This window comes from Anas acuta, chromosome 4, assembly GCF_963932015.1.
Source record: "Anas acuta chromosome 4, bAnaAcu1.1, whole genome shotgun sequence".
NCBI lineage: Eukaryota > Metazoa > Chordata > Aves > Anseriformes > Anatidae > Anas > Anas acuta.
Window position 1 is genome coordinate 20,181,820 of NC_088982.1, and position 6,000 is coordinate 20,187,819.

Below are 6,000 nucleotides of genomic sequence, written 5' to 3' on the forward strand. Positions count from 1 at the left end.
GAAAGAGCAGGCCCCGGACTGGAGCTGCAGCCTTTGGAGAGGAGCCCATGTAGGAGCAGAGGATCTGGGGGGAGCTGCCGCCCATGGGGGACTCATGCTGGAGCAGTTTGCTCCTGACAGATGTACCCCATGTACCCCGTGGTATGGACCCATGTTGGAGCAGTTCTTGAAGAGCTGATGGCTGTGGGTACCCCACACAGGATCAGTTCAATAAGGACGGCATCCCATGGGAGGATCCCACATGGAGCAGGGGCAGGGAGTGACAGCAACGGTGGAGTTGAAGCGTTAGGGACTGACCGCAGCTCCCCTGTGCTGCGTGGTGGGAGGACGTAGAAGAGGGTGGATGAGAGGAAGGTGTTTTTAATATGTTTGTTTATTTGTTTCTCACTTCTCTACCCTGTTAGTAATAGGTAATAAATTTTACTAATCTCCCTATGCTGATTCCATTTTGCTCATGAAGATAATGGCCATGATGATCGCCTCTGCCATTTGCCGAGGCGATCGGCTCCGGAGCAGACGCGTTCTGCAGCGGAGCGGGGGATCGGGCCAGGCAGGGCTAACTTTCCGGCAGCGCCCCCTCCCCGACCGTTCAAAAGCAGCCCCTAGGGAGCGCGAGCGACCAGGAGCACGGCGAACAGGACGGGCAAACAGGGCGTGGCGCGTCAGAAGGGAGTGGCGCGGCAGTTAGCGCGGCGGTTCGCGCAGGCAGGGCGAGCAGGAAGGGCGGAGAGCAACCCCTGCCCACACGAACACCTCTTAACGACAGCCGTTAGCTAGGTGATAATGGTCTCCACCAGGCACGGAGGGCTCTGCAGGAGGTCGGTACACACCCAGACCGAGTACCCGCTAAAGAATGCAGCGGTTCAGGTCACGGGATGCAGGGAGTGTCAGAGCCTGCTGCTGCCATCGGCGGGAGGCAGAGACGCTGCGTGCGTGAGGTGTGAGCAGGTGGATGACCTGATCCGCATGGTGGCGGAGCTCAAGGAGGAGGTGGAGAGGCTGAGGGCCATCAGGGAGTGTGAGCGGGAGATAGACTGGTGGAGTAACTCCCTGCAGGGCCTCAAGGAGAGGTATCGAGGTGAGACACCCCAAATGGGGGTGGACCCCCTGCCCTGTTGCCGTCGGGCAGAGGGAGGGGATCTGGGAGTTGAGGAGAAATGGAGACAGGTCCCTGCTCGACATGGCAGGCGATGCCCTCCCCTTCCGGCCCCACCTTCCCAGGTGCCCTTACGAAACAGGTTTGAGGCCCTGGAGATTGAGAGACCAGCAACTGAGGAAGAGGTAGAAAGTGTTCCCAGGAGGATGCCTAGGGCGAGGAGGTTGACTCCATGCATCGGGACTGCCTCCACCAAGAAAGACAGGAGGGTGATTGTTGTGGGAGACTCTGTCCTTAGGGGAACAGAGGGCCCTATTTGTCGGCCTGACCCTACCCGTAGGGAGGTCTGCTGCCTCCCTGGGGCCAGGGTCAGGGACATTACCAAGAAGGTCAAGCGCCTGGTACGGCCCACTGACTACTACCCGCTATTGGTCTTTCAGGCTGGTAGCGATGAAGTAGCAACGAGAAGTCCAAAGGCGATCAAAAGAGACTTTAGGGATTTGGGGCGACTACTTAGAGGATCAGGCGCGCAGGTTGTGTTTGCCTCTGTCCTTCCGATAGGGGGGATCGAAGCAGAAAGGTGCGCTGTTCACATAAACTCGTGGCTTCGAGACTGGTGTGACCGGCACAACTTTGGGTTCTTTGATCACGGGAAGGTCTATGCTACACCGGGCCTGATGACACCGGATGGGATGCACCTCTCTCAGAGAGGGGTAAGGATCTTTGGTCAGGAGTTGGCAGGACTGATAGATAGGGCTTTAAACTAGAGTCAAAGGGGGAAGGGGCTAAAACCAGGCACGCCGGTGAAGACCTAAGGGATGGTATGCTAGAATCAGAGGGGCTGTGTGCCAGTGAGGTCCTTCGGTTAGATCCACAAGGTGCTGAGTGTAAGGAGACGCACCTGAAATGCTTCTACACGAACGCACGCAGTATGAGGAATAAAATGGATGAGCTAGAAGTACTGGCCCGGTCCCGCAACTACGACATCATCGGCATAAGCGAAACCTGGTGGGATGAGTCCTGTGACTGGGGTGTTGCGATAGATGGTTACAGGCTCTTCAGGAGGGACAGGCAGGGTAGGCGAGGTGGTGGGGTGGCGATGTATGTGAAGCAGGGGCTGGACTGTGTGGAGCTTCAGGTCGGTGATGGCAAAGTTGAGAGCCTCTGGGTAAGGATCAAGGGACGAACGAATAAAGGGGATGTCGCTGTGGGAGTCTATTACAGACCGCCTGGCCAGGACGATAGCGCCGATAACTTATTCTTTACAGAACTAAGAGGCCTCGAGATTAACTCCCCTTGTCCTTATGGGGGACTTCAACTTGCCAGACGTTAACTGGGAGTGCCACACGGCTGACACGAGCAAGTCCAGGAGGTTCATGAAGCACCTAGATGATAACTTCTTGGTGCAGGTGCTAACGGAGCCAACTAGGAAAGGTGCCCTCCTAGACCTGTTGCTAGAAAACAGAGAGGGTCTGGTGGGAGATGTGGTGATTGGTGGCCGCCTCGGTCATAGTGACCATGAAGTGGTTGAGTTCAAAATTTACGGTGACAGAAGGAAAAGTGCCACCAAAACCTCATCCCTAGATATGGGGAAGGCGGACTTCAGGCTGCTCAGGGAACTAGTCAGCAAGGTCCCCTGGGAAGCTGCTCTTGAAGGCCTTGATGTCCACCAGTGCTGGTCATTCTTTAAGCGATGCCTCCTAGAAGCACAAGATCAGGCAGTTCCTAAATATCGCAAGTCAGGCAGGCGCGGCAGGAGGCCGGCGTGGCTGACCAGGAACATTCTTATGGAGATTAGGTGGAAACAGAGAGTGTTTCGCTACTGGAAGGAGGGCCAGGTGTCCTGGAAAGAATACAGGGATGCTGTTCATGTTTGTAGGAAGAAAATTCGTGTGGCTAAAGCACACCTAGAGTTGAAGCTGGCTGTGTCTGTGAGAGAAAATAAAAAGGGTTTTTTTAGATATGTGAATGGAAAAAGGAGAACTAAAGAATACATAGGGCCACTCCTTGATAGGGAAGGTCTCCTCACAGACAATGACATAGGCAAAGCAGAGACGCTTAACGCCTTCTTTGCCTCTGTCTTCAATGCCAATGATGGGCTTCGGGACCCAGGGTGCCCTGAGCTGGAGGACCGGGACGGTGGGGATGACAAACTCCCAACCGACCCTGAATGTGTGCAGGATTTGCTACTCCACCTGGATCCCTACAAGTCCATGGGTCCGGATGGGATTCATCCCCGGGTGCTGAAAGAGCTGGCGGACATCATCGCGGAACCTCTCTCAATTATTTTTCAACGATCCTGGGAGTCTGGAGAGGTCCCGGTAGACTGGAAGCTGGCAAATGTTGTGCCGATTTTCAAGAAGGGTCAGAAAGAAGACCCTAGCAATTACAGGCCTGTCAGTCTCACGTCAGTGCCTGGTAAAATCATGGAGAAGATGGTTCTCAAACTTACTGAGGCGCACCTGGGGGACAAGGCAGTCATTGGTCCCAGCCAGCATGGGTTTGTGAAGGGTAGGTCCTGCCTAACTAACCTGATTTCCTTTTATGATAAGATCACCCGTATGGTGGACCAAGGGAAACCAGCTGATGTGATTTTTTTGGACTTCAGCAAGGCTTTTGACACAGTTTCCCATAGGATCCTACTGGACAAAATGTCCAGCATACAGCTAAATAAAAACATCATACGATGGGTGAGCAATTGGCTAACGGGCAGGGCCCAAAGGGTTATGGTGAATGGGGCTGCGTCAGGCTGGCGGGCGGTCACCAGTGGGGTCCCTCAAGGCTCCATTTTAGGGCCGGTACTTTTCAATATTTTTATAAACAATCTGGATGTAGGAATAGAAGGTATTTTGAGCAAGTTTGCTGATGACACCAAACTTGGAGGAGTTGTGGACTCTGTTGAGGGTGGAAAGGCCTTGCAGAGGGATCTGGATAGGTTGGAGAGCTGGGCGATCACCAACCGCATGAAGTTCAATAAGAGCAAGTGCCGGGTCCTGCACCTGGGACGGGGAAACCCTGGCTGCACGTACAGACTGGGCGATGAGACGCTGGAGAGCAGCCTGGAAGAGAGGGATCTGGGGGTCGTGGTAGACAGCAAGTTGAATATGAGCCAGCAGTGTGCCCTGGCAGCCAGGAGGGCCAGCCGTGTCCTGGGGTGCATCAAGCACGGCATCGCTAGTAGGTCGAGGGAGGTGATTGTCCCGCTCTACTCTGTGCTGGTGCGGCCTCACCTTGAGTACTGTGTGAAGTTCTGGGCACCACAGTATAAAAAGGACATGAAACTGTTGGAGAGTGTCCAGAGGAGGGCTACGAAGATGGTGAAAGGCCTGGAGGGGAAGACGTACGAGGAACGGCTGAGGGCAGTGGGCCTGTTCAGCCTGGAGAAGAGGAGGCTGAGGGGAGACCTCATCGCAGTCTACAACTTCCTCGTAAGGGGGTGTCGAGAGGCAGGAGACCTTTTCTCCATTAACACCAGCGACAGGACCCATGGGAACGGGGTTAAGCTGAGGCAGGGGAAGTTTAGGCTTGACATCAGGAGGGGGTTCTTCACAGAGAGAGTGGTTGCACACTGGAACAGGCTCCCCAGGGAAGTGGTCACTGCACCGAGCCTGACTGAATTTAAGAAGAGATTGGACTGTGCACTTAGTCACATGGTCTGAACTTTTGGGTAGACCTGTGCGGTGTCAAGAGTTGGACTTGATGATCCTTAAGGGTCCCTTCCAACTCAGGATATTCTATGATTCTATGATAACTGATGAGTGATCTCCCTGCCCTTATCTCAACCCTTGAGCCCTCTTCATCATATAATCTCCCCTTTCTCTTTGAGGAAGGGGAGTGAGAGAGCGGGTGTGGCAGAGCTCAGCTGCTCAGGAAGATAAAATCACTACAGAGTACCATGTGCCCTATGACATCCCTGGAGATAAAGATCAGGACCATAATTTTGTGAGATGTTTGGGTTGCTAACACACCATGGTTTGTCACTTACCCAGTCTTGCTTATCCACACTACCAATACATATATAAACAAGAGCTACGATCATGTTTTCATCTTAATTTATTAATCATGTAATAATATATCAAAATATCATATGATTTATGATAATAAATTCCTTATGAAAAATCATAATCATAATTTATATATATATACATACTCACAATTCCTAAATACATTTTTTTTGTTTTTGTTCAGTGTTAATCTGTTTTCTGAATCATACCCTTTTTAGCACCTTTTGTCCTGCTCATATGCAGCAGTAGCAATAACATCATAGCAAGGTATAAACATTGGAAGTTCCATTAAATGGTTATGAGCTTTCTTATTCAACACATGGATATTAGCCCTGGGAATATACTAATTGATTTTTCACTTAATCAAAATCATTTCTGTGGGACTTCTGTCACTTTTAGTTCCTCCGCATTTTTGGAAGTCTGGATCAAGAAAGGACTGTTTATAACTTACCTGCCAGATCAAATGTCCTTCCTAATTTTACAGCTTTGTATAAAACGTTTGCTGCACTTGATATATACTTGGACTAGGGACAAATATTTTGGCAGAGACTGTTATTGCCTTTGGAAAGCAAAACCCCTGAGAACCAAGTGATAAGGAGGAAACTGTTTTGCAGGAATTTATCTTTATGTGGACTTTTAGTTCACTGGCTTATAGAATGATTCATGTTTAAATAACTGAAAAGACAAATAACTTCAAACCTAGAGAGAGAAAAAGAAAACCTATTAAGAGAGTAAGATTTAAATCTGGCTAATGCTCTTGATACAGTTAAAAGAATAAAGAAGCCATTAAAGACACAAAATCAGTACTTACTGTACAATCCAATGGGGTTTCACAAACAATATCAACTATATGCCAAACAAAGAGAAGGAGAATAATAATTTGTTTTACTGTTAGTTTTT